This window comes from Somniosus microcephalus, chromosome 4, assembly GCF_052327205.1.
Source record: "Somniosus microcephalus isolate GS21.2 chromosome 4, FLI_Smic_1.0, whole genome shotgun sequence".
Taxonomy (NCBI): Eukaryota; Metazoa; Chordata; class Chondrichthyes; order Squaliformes; family Somniosidae; genus Somniosus; species Somniosus microcephalus.
The window spans coordinates 63211376-63232214 of record NC_140990.1 but is presented as its reverse complement, the minus strand read 5'-3'; the positions used below and the strand labels follow the sequence as shown (position 1 = coordinate 63232214).

General features: G+C 59.3%; 1 pseudogene across 1 annotated transcript in view; it reads left to right on the top strand.

Moving 5' to 3' along the window:
* The first annotated feature begins 1307 nt into the window (after positions 1–1307).
* Positions 1308–20839, top strand: part of LOC147119051 (uncharacterized) — a 50951-nt pseudogene continuing 31419 nt past the window's right edge. The window contains exons 1-2 of the transcript XR_015077871.1: positions 1308–1420; positions 18100–19572. The product of XR_015077871.1 is annotated as an uncharacterized LOC147119051 (transcript). The remainder of the gene's footprint in view (positions 1421–18099; positions 19573–20839) is intronic.

Below are 20839 nucleotides of genomic sequence, written 5' to 3'. Positions count from 1 at the left end.
TTCTGCCAAAATGCATCACCACACACTTCGATTGGGTCGATTCGGCTTACACTTGCTGGAGTTTAGAAGAATGAGAGGGGATCTCATTGAAACTTATAAAATTCTAACAGGACTAGACAGACTAGATGCAGGAAGGATGTTCCCGATGGTCTGGGAGTCCAGAACCAGGGGTCACAGTCTAAGGATAAGGGGTAAGCCATTTAGGACAGAGATGAGGAGGAATTTCTTCACCCGGAGAGTGGTGAACCTGTGGAATTCTCTACCACAGAAGGCAGTTGAGGCCAATTCATTAAATATATTCAAGAAAGAGTTGGATATATTTCTTAAGGCTAAAGGGATCAAGGGATATGGGGAGAAAGTAGGGACAGGGTACTGAGTTTGGATGATCAGCCATGATCTCATTGAATGGCAGAGCAGGCTCGAGGGGCCGAATGGCCTACTCCTGCTCCTTTTTTCTATGTTTCTCTGTATTAAATTACATCTGCCACCTGTCTGCCCATTCTGCTAGCCTTTCCATGTCCTGTTGCAGTCGATTGGTATCACCCTCACTGTTTGCCACACTCCCAAGTTTGGTGTCATCGGCAAATTTAGAAATTCTACACTGCATTGCAATATCCAGGTCATTTATATGTATGTATGGAGATGAGATGATATGAGCAGGCTCTAAGGGCCGAATGGCCTACTCCTGCTCCTATTTGTTATGTTCTTATAAGTGCAAGTCTATCTTGAACCCACAACCTTCTGACTCTGCAATCCACTGAGCCACAGCTGACTCCAGTCTTTTACACAGTTTAATCATAACTTCCTTGCTTTTTGCACTCTACGCCTCTCCAAAAGCAGGGGAGTTATGATGAATTGTTAAAGTTTTTTTTTGCAGAGTGACCAAGGCTGTGTGTAGGAATCAATTGTGCATTTGAAAGAAGCTTGTATTTTGAAACTTCTGCCCCTTTGCCAGGCCCGCTGCCTGCGGCCCCTCCCCCAGATTCCAGCCCCAGCTCTGTGCTGACTGAGCTACTCTCACCTGGGGACAGCGCGTCACAATCGGACCCAGCGCACCTGAGCTGGAGAGGAGGCCCCGCCCCCTTGCCGCGCCGCCATTGGTTGGAGGACCAGGCCGCCCAGTTCAGTCCTCCCACCTCAACCCTCTTCCTATTGGTCAGAGATCCCGTCAGTCAGAGGCTGATTATGTCACAATCGGGCCCGTCTACAAGCGCCGGGGAGGAAAGGTCCCGCCCCCTTGCCGCGCCGCCATTGGTTGGAGGACCAGGCCGCCCAGTTAAGTCCTCCCAGCTCAGCCCTCTTCCTATTGGTCAGCGCTCCCGTCAGTCAGAATCACGTGGCTCCGGCTCACTCCACCACCCCGCGCAGCACAATCCGTTCCGTTCGGCGTCCGCGGAGGTCCCGTCCGACCCACTCTCAGGTTTGGTTTTTCTCGTATTTTGCTTTATAATCTCGATCTCCGCACCCCCCCTCACCTCGATTTAAATCGATTCCCAAACACTTTACTTTACTCCGGCCGCTGACTCCGCCTCTTCCCCGGGCCCGGCCTGGCTTTCCGTTTTCTCCCCGGAGGCCCCGCGCAGGCGCACTGGCAGCCTCGTTTTGTGGTGGGACCGAATGAGTATGCGCGGCCCCGCCCCTCCACATTTAAAGGGACCCCCACCCCCTCCACATTTAAAGGGACCCCCTCCACATTTAAAGGGACCCCCACCCCCTCCACATTTAAAGGGACACCCACCCCTCCACAATTAAAGGGACACGCACCCCCTGCACATTTAAAGGGACACCCACCCCCTGCACATTTAAAGGGGACACCCACCCCCTGCACATTTAAAGGGGACACCCACCCCCTGCACATTTAAAGGGACACCCAACCCCTGCACATTTAAAGGGACACCCACCGCCTCCACATTTAAAGGGACACCCACCGCCTCCACATTTAAAGGGACTCCCTCCCCCCCTCTCATGTCCTCTACTGTGGAGGAGGAATTCCTGGAGTGTTTACGGGATGGTTTCCTGGGTCGGAATGATCATAATATGATCAAATTCTTCATTAAGATGGAGAATGAAGTTGTTGACTCAGAGACTAGGGTCCTAAATTTAAATAAAGGAAACTACGATGGTCTGAGGAGCGAGTTGGGTAGGATTGATTGGGGAATGTCACTCAAAGAGTTGACGGTGGATAGGCAATGGCAAACATTCAAAGACCGACTGGATGAACTACAGAATTTGTTCATCCCAGTTTGGCATAAAAATAAAACAGAAAAGGTGACTCAACCGTGGCTAACAAGGGAAATTAGGGATAGCATAAGATCCAAGGAGAGGACATATAAATTGGCCAGAAAAAGCAGTAAACCTGAGGATTGGGAGCAGTTTAGGATTCAACGAAGGAGGACAAAGGTATTAATTAAGAAGGGGAAAATAGAATATGAGAGTAAGCTTGCAGGGAACATAAAAACTGACTGTAAAAGCTTTTATAGATATGTGAAGAGAAAAAGAACATAAGAACATAAGAAGTAGGAGCAGAAGTAGGCCATACGGCCCCTCGGGCCTGCTCCGCCATTCAATAGGATTATGGCTGATCCGAACCTAGACTCACGTCCACTTCCCTGCCCGCTCCCCGTAACCCCTAATTCCCTTATCAGTTAGGAAACTGTCTATCTTTGTTTTAAATTTATTTAATGTCGCAGCTTCCACAGCTATCTGAGGTAGCAAATTCCATTGATTTACCACCGCCTGAGTGAAGAAGTTTCTCCTCATCTCAGTTTTGAAACGGCAGCCCCTTATTCTAAGATTATGCCCCCTAGTTCTAGTCTCACCCATCAGTGGAAACATTCTCCCCGCATCCACCCGATCAAGCCCCCTCACAATCTTATATGTTTCGATAAGATCGCCTCTCATTCTTCTGAATTCCAATGAGTAGAGGCCCAACCTACTCAACCTTTCCTCATACGTCAACCCCCTCATCTCCGGAATCAACTGAGTGAACCTTCTCTGAACTGCCTCGAGAGCAAGTATATCTTTTCTTAAATATGGAAACCAAAACTGTATGCAATATTCCAGGTGTGGCCTCACCAGTACCCTGTATAACTGCAGCAAGACTTCCCTGTTTTTATACTCTATCCCCCTTGGAATAAAAGCCAAGATTCCATTGGCCTTCCTGATCACCTGCTGTACCTGCATACTAACTTACTGTGTTTCATGCACCAGGACCCCCAGATCCCTTTGTACTGTAGCACTTTGCAGTTCTCTCCATTTAGATAATAACCTGATCTTTGATTTTTTTCTGCCAAAGTGCATAACCTCACACTTTCCAACATTATATTCCATCTGCCAAATTTCTGCGCACTCACTTAGCCTGTCTATGTCCTTTTGCAGGTTTTTTATGTCCTCCTCACTCACTGCTTTCCCTCCCATCTTTGTATCGTCGGCAAACTTGGATATGTTGCACTCGGTCCCCTCCTCCAAATCGTTAATATAGATTGTAAAGAGTTGGGGTCCCAGCACTGACCCCTGCGGAACACCACTAGTTACTGATTGCCAACCCGAGAATGAACCATTTATCCCAACTCTCTGTTTTCTGTTAGATAGCCAATCTTCCACCCATGCCAGTATATTACCCCCAATCCTGTGATTTTTTTATCTTGTGCAGTAATCTTTTGTGTGGCACCTTGTCAAATGCCTTTTGGAAGTCCAAATACACCACATCCACTGGTTCCCCTTTATCCACCCTGTTTGTTACATCCTCAAAGAATTTGAGCAAATTTGTCAAACATGACTTCCCCTTCATAAAACCATGCTGACTCTGTCCGATTAAATTATGCTTATCCAAATGTCCTGTTACTGCTTCCTTAATAATGGACTCCAACATTTTACCAACCACAGATGTTAGGCTAACTGATCAATAGCCTTTTGTCTACCTCCCTTATTAAATAAGGGCGTTACATTAGCAGTTTTCCAATCTGCTGGGACCTTGCCTGAATCCAGGGAGTTTTGCAAAATTACCACCAATGCATCCGTAATCCCCACCACTACCTCTCTCAAGACCCTAGGATGTAAGCCATCAGGTCCAGGGGATTTATCCGCCTTAAGTCCCATTATCTTACCGAGTACCATCTCCTTAGTGATTTTAATCGTGTTTAGCTCCTCCCCCCCATAGCCCCCTGTTTGTCCAGTGTTGGGATATTTTTAGTGTCCTCTACTGTAAAGACTGATACAAAATATTTGTTCAGCATTTTTGTCATCTCCATGTTCCCCACTACTAATTTCCCATCTCGTCCTCTAAGGGACCAACATTCACTTTAGCCACCCTTTTTCTTTTTATATAACTGTAGAAACTCTTGCTATCTGTTTTTATATTTTTTGCTAGTTTACTTTCATAATCTATCTTCCCTTTCTTAATTAATCTTTTAGTTATTCTTTGCTGGCTTTTAAATACTTCCCAATCTTCCATCCTCCCACTAGATTTGGCTACTTTATATGCCCTTGTTTTCAGTCGGATACTATCCTTTATTACTTTACTTAGCCACGGATGGCTGTCTTTTCTTTTATGCCCCTTTTTCCTCAGTGGAATATATTTTTCTTGAAAGTTGTGAAATATCTCCTTGAATGTACACCACTGCTCATGTACTGTCTTACACCTTAATCTATTTTCCCAGTCCACCTTAGTCAACTCTGCTCTCATACCTTCATAGTCTCCTTTATTTAAGCTTAGTACGCTGGTTTGAGATCCAACTCTCTCACCCTCCAACTGAATTTGGAATTCAACCATGTTATGGTCACTCATTCCAAGGGGATCCTTTACTAGGACATTTTTTATTAATTCTGTCTCATTACACAGGACCAGATCTAAGATTGCCTGCCCCCTGGTTAGTTCAGTAACATACTGCCCAAGGAACCCGTTCCTCAAGGCTGCCCTGCCCAATTTGATTTGTCCAGTCAATATGAAAGCTAAAATCTCCCATGATTATAGCTGTTCCCTTATTACAAGCCCCAACTATTTCCTGATTTATACTCCGACCAATAGAGTTGCAACTGTTAGGAGGCCTATAGACTACGCCCACTAGTGACTTTTTCCCCTTATTATTCCTTATTTCCACCCAAACCGTTTCACTATCCTGATCCTTTGACCCAATATCATTTCTCACTATTGCAGTGATTCTATCCTTTATTAACACAGCCACCCCACCTCCTTTTCCTTCCTGTCTGTCCTTCCTAATAGTCAAATACCCCTGGATGTTTAGTTCTCAGTCATGGTCACCCTGCAGCCATGTCTCCATAATGGCCACCAGATCATACCCATGTGTAGTTATTTGTACCGTCAACTCGTCTATTTTGTTACGAATGCTGCGTGCATTCAGATAAAGAACTTTTAAATATGTTTTGTGACAATTTATTCCTGCTTTTACCCCCTTTACTACTTTACCTTTATCTTGATATATTCTGTCCCTTCCTGACACGCTCTGGTTTTTAATTCCCCCACTGCTACCTTGCTGTATTGCCTTCTCCGCTGACATTTTTATTTTTCGCTCGCTTGAAACCTCCCCCCCACTAATTAGTTTAAAGCCCTCTCTACAGCCCTAGTTATTCGATTCGCCAGGATTCTAGTCCCAGCACTGGCCAAGTGAAGTCCGTCCCAACGGAACAGCTCTCTCCTGTCCCAGTGCTGGTGCCAGTGTCCCAAGAAGCAAAACCCATTTCTCCCACACCAGTCTTTGAGCCACACATTTAACTCTCTGATTTTATTTACCCTAGCCAAATTTGCTCGTGAGGGCAGGTACAGCACGGGTTAGATACAGAGTAAAGCTCCCTCTACACTGTCCCATCAAACAGTCCCAGGGCAGGTACAGCACGGGTTAGATACAGAGTAAAGCTCCCTCTACACTGTCCCATCAAACACTCCCAGGGCAGGTACAGCACGGGTTAGATACAGAGTAAAGCTCCCTCTACACTGTCCCTTCAAACACTCCCAGGGCAGGTACAGCATGGGTTAGATACAGAGTAAAGCTCCCTCTACACTGTCCCTTCAAACACTCCCAGGGCAGGTACAGCATGGGTTAGATACAGAGTAAAGCTCCCTCTACACTGTCCCATGAAACACTCCCAAGGCAGGTACAGCGCGGGTTAGATACAGAGTGTCAGCCGTGGCTCAGGCGGTAGCACTCTGGCCTGTGAGTCAGAAGGTTGTGGGTTGAAGTCCCACTCCAGAGACTCGAGTCTAAAACTCTGTGCTGCCCCTCCAGTGCAGTGCTGAGGGAGTAAAGCCCAGTGCAGAGTAAAGTTCCCTCTGCACTGCTCCACGAACAGGCCTGAGCCCGAATCTCAGAAGAGCGCCCTCTGCTGCATTCCACTTGTCTCAGCAGCGGGAGAAGCAGGCGGCGGAAGTCCCGCCCCTCGGACACCCCGATTGGTTGGAGGACCCGCCGCCACCTTAGCCCTCCAAGCTCCGTCCGCTCTCTCCCTATTGATCGGAGCTCCCGTCAGTCACCGCCGTGGAGTTGATGACGTGCCTCAGTCCGGCTCCCTGCAGAAGACAAGGGGCTGCGGCCGCTCAATCCGCTCTGCTCTGTGCCTGGAGGGCGCTGGGATGGTGCGGTTTGTATTTTTATTTCTTTATCTTCCCACCCGCGCTTCTCTCCGCAATATATTAAAAAGCCCTCATAAAACTCACTTTCCGCCAGTGATCCGGACTCCCACGGTTGCCCGGGCCGACCCAGAATGCGGGGCCCTGCGCAGGTGCGGTGGCGGCTCACCCTCACCTTGGAGCGGCGCATGCGGAGCAGGGGGAGGGGGCGGGGCCTGTTCACAGCCCGCGCTCACCTTGGAGCGGTGCATGCGGAGTAGGGGGAGGGGGCGGGGCCTGTTCAGAGCCCGCGCTCACCTTGGAGCGGTGCATGCGGAGTAGGGGGAGGGGGCGGGGCCTGTTCAGAGCCCGCGCTCACCTTGGAGCGGTGCATGCGGAGTAGGGGGAGGGGGCGGGGCCTGTTCAGAGCCCGCGCTCACCTTGGAGCGGTGCATGCGGAGTAGGGGGAGGGGGCGGGGCCTGTTCAGAGCCCGCGCTCACCTTGGAGCGGTGCATGCGGAGGAGGGGGAGGGGGCGGGGCCTGTTCAGAGCCCGCGCTCACCTTGGAGCGGTGCATGCGGAGGAGGGGGAGGGGGCGGGGCCTGTTCAGAGCCCGCGCTCACCTTGGAGCGGCGGATGCGGAGTAGGGGAGGGGGCGGGGCCTGTTCAGAGCCCGCGCTCACCTTGGAGCGGTGCATGCGGAGTAGGGGGAGGGGGCGGGGCCTGTTCAGAGCCCGCGCTCACCTTGGAGCGGCGCATGCGGAGTAGGGGGAGGGGGCGGGGCCTGTTCAGAGCCTGCGCTCACCTTGTAGCGGTGCATGCGGAGTAGGGGGAGGGGGCGGGGCCTGTTCAGAGCCCGCGCTCAGCTTGGAGCGGCGCATGCGGAGCAGGGGGAGGGGGCAGGGCCTGTTCAGAGCCTGCGCTCACCTTGGAGCGGTGCATGCGGAGTAGGGGGAGGGGGCGGGGCCTGTTCAGAGCCCGCGCTCACCTTGGAGCGGTGCATGCGGAGCAGGGGGAGGGGGCGGGGCCTGTTCAGAGCCCGCGCTCAGCTTGGAGCGGTGCATGCGGAGTAGGGGGAGGGGGCGGGGCCTGTTCAGAGCCCGCGCTCACCATGGAGCGGCGCATGCGGATTAGGGGGAGGGGGCGGGGCCTGTTCAGAGCCCGCGCTCACCTTGGAGCGGTGCATGCGGAGTAGGGGGAGGGGGCGGGGCCTGTTCAGAGCCCGCGCTCACCATGGAGCGGCGCATGTGGAGCAGGGGGAGGGGGCGGGGCCTGTTCAGAGCCCGCGCTCACCATGGAGCGGTGCATGCGGAGCAGGGGGAGGGGGCGGGGCCTGTTCAGAGCCCGCGCTCACCATGGAGCGGCGCATGCGGAGTAGGGGAGGGGGCGGGGCCTGTTCAGAGCCCGCGCTCACCATGGAGCGGTGCATGCGGAGTAGGGGGAGGGGGCGGGGCCTGTTCAGAGCCCGCGCTCAGCTTGGAGCGGCGCATGCGGAGCAGGGGGAGGGGGCGGGGCCTGTTCAGAGCCCGCGCTCAGCTTGGAGCGGCGCATGCGGAGCAGGGGGAGGGGGCAGGGCCTGTTCAGAGCCTGCGCTCACCTTGGAGCGGTGCATGCGGAGTAGGGGGAGGGGGCGGGGCCTGTTCAGAGCCCGCGCTCAGCTTGGAGCGGCGCATGCGGAGCAGGGGGAGGGGGCAGGGCCTGTTCAGAGCCTGCGCTCACCTTGGAGCGGTGCATGCGGAGTAGGGGGAGGGGGCGGGGCCTGTTCAGAGCCTGCGCTCACCTTGGAGCGGCGCATGCGGAGTAGGGGGAGGAGACGGGGCCTGTTCACAGCCCGCGCTCACCTTGGAGCGGCGCATGCGGAGCAGGGGGAGGGGGCGGGGCCTGTTCAGAGCCCGCGCTCACCATGGAGCGGTGCATGCGGAGCAGGGGGAGGGGGCGGGGCCTGTTCAGAGCCCGCGCTCACCATGGAGCGGCGCATGCGGAGTAGGGGAGGGGGCGGGGCCTGTTCAGAGCCCGCGCTCACCATGGAGCGGTGCATGCGGAGCAGGGGGAGGGGGCGGGGCCTGTTCAGAGCCCGCGCTCACCATGGAGCGGCGCATGCGGATTAGGGGGAGGGGGCGGGGCCTGTTCAGAGCCCGCGCTCACCTTGGAGCGGCGCATGCGGAGTAGGGGAGGGGGCGGGGCCTGTTCAGAGCCCGCGCTCACCATGGAGCGGTGCATGCGGAGTAGGGGGAGGGGGCGGGGCCTGTTCAGAGCCCGCGCTCAGCATGGAGCAGCGCATGCGGAGCAGGGGGAGGGGGCGGGGCCTGTTCAGAGCCCGCGCTCAGCTTGGAGCGGCGCATGCGGAGCAGGGGGAGGGGGCGGGGCCTGTTCAGAGCCCGCGCTCACCTTGGAGCGGCGCATGCGGAGTAGGGGGAGGGGGCGGGGCCTGTTCAGAGCCTGCGCTCACCTTGGAGCGGTGCATGCGGAGTAGGGGGAGGGGGCGGGGCCTGTTCAGAGCCCGCGCTCAGCTTGGAGCGGCGCATGCGGAGCAGGGGGAGGGGGCAGGGCCTGTTCAGAGCCTGTGCTCACCTTGGAGCGGTGCATGCGGAGTAGGGGGAGGGGGCGGGGCCTGTTCAGAGCCCGCGCTCACCTTGGAGCGGCGCATGCGGAGTAGGGGAGGGGGCAGGGCCTGTTCAGAGCCCGCGCTCAGCTTGGAGCGGTGCATGCGGAGTAGGGGGAGGGGGCGGGGCCTGTTCAGAGCCCGCGCTCACCATGGAGCGGCGCATGCGGATTAGGGGGAGGGGGCGGGGCCTGTTCAGAGCCCGCGCTCACCTTGGAGCGGTGCATGCGGAGTAGGGGGAGGGGGCGGGGCCTGTTCAGAGCCCGCGCTCACCATGGAGCGGCGCATGCGGAGCAGGGGGAGGGGGCAGGGCCTGTTCAGAGCCCGCGCTCACCATGGAGCGGTGCATGCGGAGCAGGGGAGGGGGCGGGGCCTGTTCAGAGCCCGCGCTCACCATGGAGCGGCGCATGCGGAGTAGGGGAGGGGGCGGGGCCTGTTCAGAGCCTGCGCTCACCTTGGAGCGGTGCATGCGGAGTAGGGGGAGGGGGGCGGGGCCTGTTCAGAGCCCGCGCTCAGCTTGGAGCGGCGCATGCGGAGCAGGGGGAGGGGGCAGGGCCTGTTCAGAGCCTGCGCTCACCTTGGAGCGGTGCATGCGGAGTAGGGGGAGGAGACGGGGCCTGTTCACAGCCCGCGCTCACCTTGGAGCGGCGCATGCGGAGCAGGGGGAGGGGGCGGGGCCTGTTCAGAGCCCGCGCTCACCATGGAGTGGTGCATGCGGAGCAGGGGGAGGGGGCGGGGCCTGTTCAGAGCCCGCGCTCACCATGGAGCGGCGCATGCGGAGTAGGGGAGGGGGCGGGGCCTGTTCAGAGCCCGCGCTCACCATGGAGCGGTGCATGCGGAGCAGGGGGAGGGGGCGGGGCCTGTTCAGAGCCCGCGCTCACCATGGAGCGGCGCATGCGGAGTAGGGGAGGGGGCGGGGCCTGTTCAGAGCCCGCGCTCACCATGGAGCGGTGCATGCGGAGTAGGGGGAGGGGGCGGGGCCTGTTCAGAGCCCGCGCTCAGCTTGGAGCAGCGCATGCGGAGCAGGGGGAGGGGGGCGGGGCCTGTTCAGAGCCCGCGCTCAGCTTGGAGCGGCGCATGCGGAGCAGGGGGAGGGGGCGGGGCCTGTTCAGAGCCCGCGCTCACCTTGGAGCGGCGCATGCGGAGTAGGGGGAGGGGGCGGGGCCTGTTCAGAGCCTGCGCTCACCTTGGAGCGGTGCATGCGGAGTAGGGGGAGGGGGCGGGGCCTGTTCAGAGCCCGCGCTCAGCTTGGAGCGGCGCATGCGGAGCAGGGGGAGGGGGCAGGGCCTGTTCAGAGCCTGTGCTCACCTTGGAGCGGTGCATGCGGAGTAGGGGGAGGGGGCGGGGCCTGTTCAGAGCCCGCGCTCAGCTTGGAGCGGCGCATGCGGAGCAGGGGGAGGGGGGCAGGGCCTGTTCAGAGCCTGTGCTCACCTTGGAGCGGCGCATGCGGAGTAGGGGAGGGGGCAGGGCCTGTTCAGAGCCCGCGCTCAGCTTGGAGCGGTGCATGCGGAGTAGGGGGAGGGGGCGGGGCCTGTTCAGAGCCCGCGCTCACCATGGAGCGGCGCATGCGGATTAGGGGGAGGGGGCGGGGCCTGTTCAGAGCCCGCGCTCACCTTGGAGCGGTGCATGCGGAGTAGGGGGAGGGGGCGGGGCCTGTTCAGAGCCCGCGCTCACCATGGAGCGGCGCATGCGGAGCAGGGGGAGGGGGCAGGGCCTGTTCAGAGCCCGCGCTCACCATGGAGCGGTGCATGCGGAGCAGGGGAGGGGGCGGGGCCTGTTCAGAGCCCGCGCTCACCATGGAGCGGCGCATGCGGAGTAGGGGAGGGGGCGGGGCCTGTTCAGAGCCCGCGCTCACCATGGAGCGGTACATGCGGAGTAGGGGGAGGGGGCGGGGCCTGTTCAGAGCCCGCGCTCAGCTTGGAGCGGCGCATGCGGAGCAGGGGGAGGGGGCGGGGCCTGTTCAGAGCCCGCGCTCAGCTTGGAGCGGCGCAGGGGGAGGGGGCAGGGCCTGTTCAGAGCCTGCGCTCACCTTGGAGCGGTGCATGCGGAGTAGGGGGAGGGGGCGGGGCCTGTTCAGAGCCCGCGCTCAGCTTGGAGCGGCGCATGCGGAGCAGGGGGAGGGGGCAGGGCCTGTTCAGAGCCTGCGCTCACCTTGGAGCGGTGCATGCGGAGTAGGGGGAGGGGGCGGGGCCTGTTCAGAGCCCGCGCTCACCTTGGAGCGGTGCATGCGGAGCAGGGGGAGGGGGCGGGGCCTGTTCAGAGCCCGCGCTCAGCTTGGAGCGGTGCATGCGGAGTAGGGGGAGGGGCGGGGCCTGTTCAGAGCCCGCGCTCACCATGGAGCGGCGCATGCGGATTAGGGGGAGGGGGCGGGGCCTGTTCAGAGCCCGCGCTCACCTTGGAGCGGTGCATGCGGAGTAGGGGGAGGGGGCGGGGCCTGTTCAGAGCCCGCGCTCACCTTGGAGCGGTGCATGCGGAGCAGGGGGAGGGGGGCGGGGCCTGTTCAGAGCCCGCGCTCAGCTTGGAGCGGTGCATGCGGAGTAGGGGGAGGGGGCGGGGCCTGTTCAGAGCCCGCGCTCACCATGGAGCGGCGCATGCGGATTAGGGGGAGGGGGCGGGGCCTGTTCAGAGCCCGCGCTCACCTTGGAGTGGCGCATGCGGAGTAGGGGGAGGGGGCGGGGCCTGTTCACAGCCCGCGCTCACCTTGGAGCGGCGCATGCGGAGTAGGGGGAAGGGGCGGGGCCTGTTCAGAGCCCGCGCTCACCTTGGAGCGGCGCATGCGGAGTAGGGGGAGGGGGCGGGGCCTGTTCAGAGCCCGCGCTCACCTTGGAGCGGCGCATGCGAATTAGGGGGAGGGGGCGGGGCCTGTTCAGAGCCCGCGCTCACCTTGGAGCGGCGCATGCGGAGTAGGGGAGGGGGCGGGGCCTGTTCAGAGCCTGCGCTCACCTTGGAGCGGCGCATGTGGAGTAGGGGGAGGGGGCGGGGCCTGTTCAGAGCCCGCGCTCACCTTGGAGCGGCGCATGTGGAGTAGAGGAGGGGGCGGGGCCTGTTCAGAGCCCGCGCTCACCTTGGAGCGGCGCATGCGGAGTAGGGGAAGGGGCAGGGCCTGTTCAGAGCCCACGCTCACCTTGGAGCGGCGCATGTGGAGTAGGGGAAGGGGGCGGGGCCTGTTCAGAGCCCGCGCTCACCTTGGAGCGGCGCATGCGGAGTAGGGGAGGGGGCGGGGCCTGTTCAGAGCCCGCGCTCACCTTGGAGCGGCACATGCGGAGTAGGGGGAGGGGGCGGGGCCTGTTCAGAGCCCGCGCTCACCTTGGAGCGGTGCATGCGGAGGAGGGGGAGTGGGAGGGGGCGGGGCCTGTTCAGAGCCCACGCTCACCTTGGAGCGGCGTATGCGGAGTAGGGGGGGGGCGGGGCCTGTTCAGAGCCCGCGCTCACCTTGGAGCGGTGCATGCGTAGGAGGGGGAGGGGGCGGGGCCTGTTCAGAGCCCGCGCTCACCTTGGAGCGGCGCATGCGGAGTAGGGGGAGGGGGCGGGGCCTGTTCAGAGCCCGCGCTCACCTTGGAGCGGCGCATGCGGAGTAGGGGGAGGAGGCGGGGCCTGTTCAGAGCCCGCGCTCACCTTGGAGCGGCGCCTGCGGAGTAGGGGGAGGGGCAGGGCCTGTTCAGAGCCCGCGCTCAGCTTGGAGCGGCGCATGCGGAGTAGGGGAGGGGGCGGGGCCTGTTCAGAGCCCGCGCTCACCTTGGAGTGGCGCATGCGGAGTAGGGGGAGGGGGCGGGGCCTGTTCAGAGCCCGCGCTCAGCTTGGAGCGGCGCATGCGGAGTAGGGGGAGGGGCGGGGCCTGTTCACCGCCCACGCTCACCTTGGAGCGGCGCATGCGGAGTAGGGGGGGGGCGGGGCCTGTTCAGAGCCCGCGCTCACCTTGGAGCGGCGCATGCGGAGTTGGGGGAGGGGGCGGGGCCTGTTCAGAGCCCGCGCTCACCTTGGAGCGGCGCATGCGGAGGAGGGGGAGGGGGCGGGGCCTGTTCAGAGCCCGCGCTCACCATGGAGCGGCGCATGCGGAGCAGGGGGAGGGGGCGGGGCCTGTTCAGAGCCCGCGCTCACCATGGAGCGGTGCATGCGGAGCAGGGGGAGGGGGCGGGGCCTGTTCAGAGCCCGCGCTCACCATGGAGCGGCGCATGCGGAGTAGGGGAGGGGGCGGGGCCTGTTCAGAGCCCGCGCTCACCATGGAGCGGTACATGCGGAGTAGGGGGAGGGGGCGGGGCCTGTTCAGAGCCCGCGCTCAGCTTGGAGCGGCGCATGCGGAGCAGGGGGAGGGGGCGGGGCCTGTTCAGAGCCCGCGCTCAGCTTGGAGCGGCGCAGGGGGAGGGGGCAGGGCCTGTTCAGAGCCTGCGCTCACCTTGGAGCGGTGCATGCGGAGTAGGGGGAGGGGGCGGGGCCTGTTCAGAGCCCGCGCTCAGCTTGGAGCGGCGCATGCGGAGCAGGGGGAGGGGGCAGGGCCTGTTCAGAGCCTGCGCTCACCTTGGAGCGGTGCATGCGGAGTAGGGGGAGGGGGCGGGGCCTGTTCAGAGCCCGCGCTCAGCTTGGAGCGGTGCATGCGGAGCAGGGGGAGGGGGCGGGGCCTGTTCAGAGCCCGCGCTCAGCTTGGAGCGGTGCATGCGGAGTAGGGGGAGGGGGCGGGGCCTGTTCAGAGCCCGCGCTCACCATGGAGCGGCGCATGCGGATTAGGGGGAGGGGGCGGGGCCTGTTCAGAGCCCGCGCTCACCTTGGAGCGGTGCATGCGGAGTAGGGGGAGGGGGCGGGGCCTGTTCAGAGCCCGCGCTCACCTTGGAGCGGTGCATGCGGAGCAGGGGGAGGGGGCGGGGGCCTGTTCAGAGCCCGCGCTCAGCTTGGAGCGGTGCATGCGGAGTAGGGGGAGGGGGCGGGGCCTGTTCAGAGCCCGCGCTCACCATGGAGCGGCGCATGCGGATTAGGGGGAGGGGGCGGGGCCTGTTCAGAGCCCGCGCTCACCTTGGAGCGGCGCATGCGGAGTAGGGGAGGGGGCGGGGCCTGTTCACAGCCCGCACTCACCTTGGAGCGGCGCATGCGGAGTAGGGGGAAGGGGCGGGGCCTGTTCAGAGCCCGCGCTCACCTTGGAGCGGCGCATGCGGAGTAGGGGGAGGGGGCGGGGCCTGTTCAGAGCCCGCGCTCACCTTGGAGCGGCGCATGCGGAGTAGGGGAGGGGGCGGGGCCTGTTCAGAGCCTGCGCTCACCTTGGAGCGGCGCATGTGGAGTAGGGGGAGGGGGCGGGGGCGGGGCCTGTTCAGAGCCCGCGCTCACCTTGGAGCGGCGCATGTGGAGTAGAGGAGGGGGCGGGGCCTGTTCAGAGCCCGCGCTCACCTTGGAGCGGCGCATGCGGATTAGGGGAAGGGGCAGGGCCTGTTCAGAGCCCACGCTCACCTTGGAGCGGCGCATGTGGAGTAGGGGAAGGGGGCGGGGCCTGTTCAGAGCCCGCGCTCACCTTGGAGCGGCACATGCGGAGTAGGGGGAGGGGGCGGGACCTGTTCAGAGCCCGCGCTCACCTTGGAGCGGTGCATGCGGAGGAGGGGGAGGGGGCGGGGCCTGTTCAGAGCCCGCGCTCACCTTGGAGCGGCGCATGCGGAGTAGGGGGAGGGGGCGGGGCCTGTTCAGAGCCCGCGCTCACCTTGGAGCGGCGCCTGCGGAGTAGGGGGAGGGGCAGGGCCTGTTCAGAGCCCGCGCTCAGCTTGGAGCGGCGCATGCGGAGTAGGGGAGGGGGCGGGGCCTGTTCAGAGCCCGCGCTCACCTTGGAGTGGCGCATGCGGAGTAGGGGGAGGGGGCGGGGCCTGTTCAGAGCCCGCGCTCAGCTTGGAGCGGCGCATGCGGAGTAGGGGGAGGGGCGGGGCCTGTTCACAGCCCACGCTCACCTTGGAGCGGCGCATGCGGAGTAGGGGGGGCGGGGCCTGTTCAGAGCCCGCGCTCACCTTGGAGCGGCGCATGCGGAGTTGGGGGAGGGGGCGGGGCCTGTTCAGAGCCCGCGCTCACCTTGGAGCGGCGCATGCGGAGGAGGGGGAGGGGGCGGGGCCTGTTCAGAGCCCGCGCTCACCTTGGAGCGGCGCATGCGGAGTCGGGGGAGGGGGCGGGGCCTGTTCAGAGCCCGCGCTCACCTTGGAGCGGCGCATGCGGAGTAGGGGGAGGAGGCGGGGCCTGTTCAGAGCCCGCGCTCACCTTGGAGCGGCGCATGCGGAGTAGGGGGAGGGGCAGGGCCTGTTCAGAGCCCGCGCTCAGCTTGGAGCGGCGCATGCGGAGTCGGGGAGGGGGCGGGGCCTGTTCAGAGCCCGCGCTCAGCTTGGAGCGGCGCATGCGGAGTAGGGGGAGGGGGCGGGGCCTGTTCAGAGCCCGCGCTCTGCTTGGAGCGGCGCATGCGGAGTAGGGGGAGGGGCGGGGCCTGTTCACAGCCCACGCTCACCTTGGAGCGACGCATGCGGAGTAGGGGAGGGGGCGGGGCCTGTTCAGAGCCCGCGCTAACCTTGGAGCGGTGCATGCGGAGGGGGCGGGGCCTGTTCAGAGCCCGCGCTCACCTTGGAGCGGCGCATGCAGAGTAAGGGGAGGGGGCGGGGCCTGTTCAGAGCCCGCGCTCAGCTTGGAGCGGCGCATGCGGAGTAGGGGGAGGGGACGGGATTTGTTCAGAGCCCGCGTTCAGCTTGGAGCGGCGCATGCGGAGTAGGGGGAGGGGCGGGGCCTGTTCAGAGCCCGCGCTCAGCTTGGAGCGGCGCATGCGGAGTAGGCGGAGGGGCGGGGCCTGTTCACAGCCCACGCTCAGCTTGGAGCGGCGCGTGTGGAGTCGGGGAGGGGGCGGGGCCTGTTCAGAGCACACGCTCACCTTGGAGCGGCGCATGCGGAGTAGGGGGAGGGGACGGGAGCTGTTCAGAGCCCGCCCTCAGCTTGGAGCGGCGCATGCGGAGTAGGGGGAGGGGGCGGGGCCTGTTCAGAGCGCTCCTCCAACAATGAGAACAACAACAACTTGTGTTTCTATAGCGCCTTTAATGTAGTAAAACGTCCCAAGACACTGCACAGGAGTATTGTAAGACATTGAAAAATGTGACGCCAAGCCACATCAGGAGAAATTAGGGCAGATGGCCAAAAGCTTGGTCACAGAGGTGGGTTTTGATCGGCCATGATCTAATTGAATGGCGGAGCAGGCTCGAGGGGCCGAATGGCCGACTCCTCCTATTTTCTATGAAAGAGAGGCGGAGAGGTTCAGAGAGGGACTTCCAGAGCTTAGGGCCGAGGCAACAGAAGACACGGCCACTGATGGTGCAGCCATTATAATCAGGGATGCTCAAGAGAGCAGAATTGGAGGAACGCAGATGTCTCGGCGGGGGGGTGGAGGAGGTTGTTTTCTTTGGAACTGAGGAGGCTGAGGGGAGACCTGATTGGGATGTATAAAAGTATGAGGGGCCGAGATAGGAAGGGCCTATTTCCCTTGGCAGAGGGGTCCACAACCAGGGGGCACAGATTTAACGTAATTGGTTGGAAGTTTAGAGGGGATTTGAGGAGAAATGTTTTCACCCAGTGAGTGGTGGGAGTCTGGAACTCACTGCCTGACAGGGTGGTAGAGGCAGAAACTCTCATCACATTTTAAAAAGTACTTGGATATGCACTTGAAGTGCCGTAACGTACAAGGCTACGGACCAAGTGCTGGAAAGTGGGATTAGTGTGGATAGCACTTAATTGGCCGGCACGGACAAGATGGGCCGAATGGCCTCCTTCTGTGCCGTAAATTTTCTGTGATTCTATCGCGGAGGGTGGGTGGGTGGTTGTGAGGCTGATGGGATTAACTAAGATAGGGAGGGGCGAGGCCATGGAGAGATTTGAAAACAAGGATGAGAATTTTGAAATCGAAACATTCCTTAACCGGGAGCCAATGTAGGTCAGTGAGCACAGGGGTGATGGGTGAACGGGACTTGGCGTTGAGTTACGACACGGGTAGTTTTGGATGACCTCAAGTTTACATAGGGTGGAATGTGGGAGGCCAGCCAGGAGTGAGTTGGAATAGTCGAGTCTAGAGCTAACAAAGGGCCGGATGAGGGTTTCAGCAGCGGATGAGCTGAGGCAGGGGGGGAGACAGGCCATGTTACCGAGGTGGAAATAGGCGGTCTTTGTTATGCTGCAGATATGTGTTCGGAAGCTCATTTCAGGGTCAAATATGACACCAAGGTTGTGAACAGTGTGGTTCAGCCTCAGAGAGATGTTAGGGAGAGGGATGGACTCAGTGGCTAGGGAACAGAGTTTGTGGCAGGGACTGAAAACAATTGCTTCAGTCTTCCCAATATTTAATTGGAGAAAATTTCTGCTCACCCAGAGCCGGATTAGAGATCGTGGAGGGGTCGAGAGAGGTGGTGCTGAGGTCGACCTGGGTGTCGTCAGCGTACATGTGGAAACTGATGCTGTGTTTTCAGATGATGTCACCAAGGGGCAGCATTTAGATGAGAAATAGGAGGGGCCCAAGGATAGATCCTTGGGGGACACCAGAGGTAACGATGCGGGAGCGGGAAGAGAAGCCATTGCAGGTGATTCTGTGGCTACAATTAGATAGATAAGAATGGAACCAGGCGAGTGCAGTCCCGCCCAGCTGGACGACGGTGGAGAGGCGTTGGGAGAAGGATGGAGACAAAGGCTGCAGACAAGTCAGGAAGGACGAGGAGAAATAGTTTACCTTTGTCACAGTCACAAAGGATGTCATTTGATGAGACTTTGATGAGACTTGATTTGACTTCAGGGCCAAGTCAGTGAGGTGGATGGGGCTGTTTCTGGCCCGCTGGTTATTGTGGGCACGGCTGGACATCACTGGGACCGGCTCTACCCTGTTTGTTCTTTGAATCAAAATTAGCCAAAAAAAACCCTGCTTCCCCCCCTTACCCTTTCTACACTCCTTTTACAGGGTTTTAGAAGTGGAGCATTTACAGACAGGAAGCTCAAACCAAACATCACGTCAAATTCTGACAGAGTTACATGATTCATCAGGACCTGATTCAGTCGCTCCTTGAATCTGCTGGCACACCCGTGAGTTCACACTTATGACAGACCCTCTAAATGTTTTGAAAGAGCTTCAAAATCTACAAGTACCTGAAGCGACACCAGTGGCCACACACTGAGGAGAATCCCCGGCACCGTGTGTGGGAAGGGATTCACTCAGTCATCCGCTCCGATGATACACCAGCAAATTCACACTAGGGAGAGACCTTTAACCCACTCCGTGTGTGGGCAGGGATTAATTGCACCCTCCGTGCTGCTGAGACACCAGCTTGTCCACACTGATGAGAGATCGTTGACCTGCTCCGTGTTTTTGAAGCGATTCTCTCATTCTGCCACCCTCCTGAGACACCAGCTTGTTCACAGTGATGAGAGACTGATTAAATGTTCTGACTGTGGGAAGAGATTTAAAAGGTCCCAGGACCTGAAGAGACACCAGCTGGAGAGAGCAGGAGAGATTCTGTTCACCTGCTCCGTGTGTGGGAAGAGATTCACTCGGTCCTCGAATCTGCTGGCACACCAGCGAGTTCACACTGGGGAGAGGCCGCTGAAACATTCCGACTGTGGGAAAAGCTTTCAAATATCCCAGAAGCTGAAGGGACACCAGCGGGAGGAAGCAGGAAAGAGGCCATTCACCTGCTCTGTGTGTGGGAAAGTATTCACTCGGCCATCCCACCTACTGAGACACCAGCGAGTTCACACTGGGGAGAGACCGTTCACCTGCTCCGTGTGTGGGAAGGGATTCACTCGGTCATCCCACCTGTTGAGACACCAGCAAGTTCACACTGGGGAGAGGCCGTTCACCTGCTCTGTGTGTGGAAAGGGATTCACTCAGTCATCCCACCTGGTGAGACACCAGCGATATCACACTGATGAGAGACCATTTAAATGTTCTGACTGTGGGAAGAGCTTTAAAACCTCTGGGGATCTGAAGGTACACCAGCGAGTTCACACTGATGAGAGACCATTTACATGTTCTATCTGTGGGAAGAGCTTTAAAAGCTCCGGGGAGCTGAAGAGACACCAGCGATTTCACATTGGGGAGAAGCCGTTCACCTGCTCCGTGTGTGGGAAGGGATTCACTCAGTCCTCGACTCTGCTCGAACACCAGCGAGTTCACACTGATGAGAGACCAGTTACATGTTCTGTCTGTGGGAAGAGCTTTAAAAGCTCCGCGAACCTGAAGAGACACCAGCAAGCTCACACTGGGGACAGGCCGTTCACCTGCTCTGTGTGTGGGAAGGGATTCACTCAGTCCTCGACTCTGCTCGATCACCAGCGAGTTCACACTGATGAGAGACCATTTCACTGTTCTGACTGTGGGAAGAGCTTTAAAAGCTCCGGGAACCTGAAGAGACACCAGCGAGCTCACATTGATCTGTAGCGCAGGGCCCTGAAGACAGCTGGGGCATCATGAACATGGAATGGATGAATGTTTTGAAATTCTTGTAATGCTGTTTAATCTTTAAGACTGCTGTGTTGATGATTCCCTTTGTTTGACTGTTCATGGTGTTACATAATAATAAGAAATTTAATTAATTACATAGAATGGAGCAGGTGATGTGTTTCTGTTGCGAGATGTGGGAGCCGGTGGACCCCATTGAAGCTCACGGTGATTACATTTGCGACAAGTGTTTGCTGCTAGAGGAACTCCGGCTCCGTATTGAGGTGCTTGAGACCGAGCTTCAGACACTGCGACACATCAGGGAGGGGGAGAAGTACCTGGACTCTATGTTTCAGGAGGTAGTCACACCTATGAAATTAATTAATTCAGATGTAGTCCGTAGTCAGGGACAGGACGGTGTGACTGAGTGAGGCAGGTACAGGGATCCAGGAGGTAGTGTTGAAGGAGCCGCAGCCCTTGCTCTTGTCAAACAAGTTCGAGATTCTTACTCCCTGTGAGGGCGGGAGTGGGGACTGCAGGGAGGATGAGCAACCTGGCCACAGCACCGTGGAACAGGGGGCCATTCAAGTGGGGGGAGTAAAAAGAAATGTTGTAGTGGTCGGGGATAGTATCATTAGGGGGATAGATAGGGTTCTCTCCAGTCGAGAGCGGGAGTCCCGAAGGCTGTGTTGCCTGCCCGGTGCCAGGGTTAAGGACATTTCTTCTGGGCTGGAAAGAAACTTGGAGTGGGAGGGGGAGGATCCAGTTGTCGTGGTCCATGTTGGTACAAACGACGTAGATAGGACAAGGAAGAAGGTTCTGTTAAAGGAGTATGAACAGCTAGGGGTCAAATTAAAAAGCAGAACCTCAAGGGTAATAATCTCTGGATTATTACCTGAGCCATGAGCGAATTTGGCTAGGATAAATAAAATTAGAGAGTTAAATGCGTGGCTCCAAGACTGGTGTGGGAAAAATGGGTTTTGCTTCTTGGGACACTGGCACCAGTACTGGGACAGGAGGGCGCTGTTCCATTGGGACGGACTTCACTTGGCCAGTGCTGGGACTAGAATCCTGGCGAATCATATAACTAGGGCTGTAGAGAGGGCTTTAAACTAATTAGTGGGGGGGAGGTTTCTAGAGAGCAAATAATAAAAATGACAACGGAGAAGGTCATAGACTTAGGTAGCAGTGGGGGAATTAACAAACAGAACATGTCAGGAAGGGACAGAAGGTATGGAGTAAAAAGTAAAGTAGTAAAAGGGGA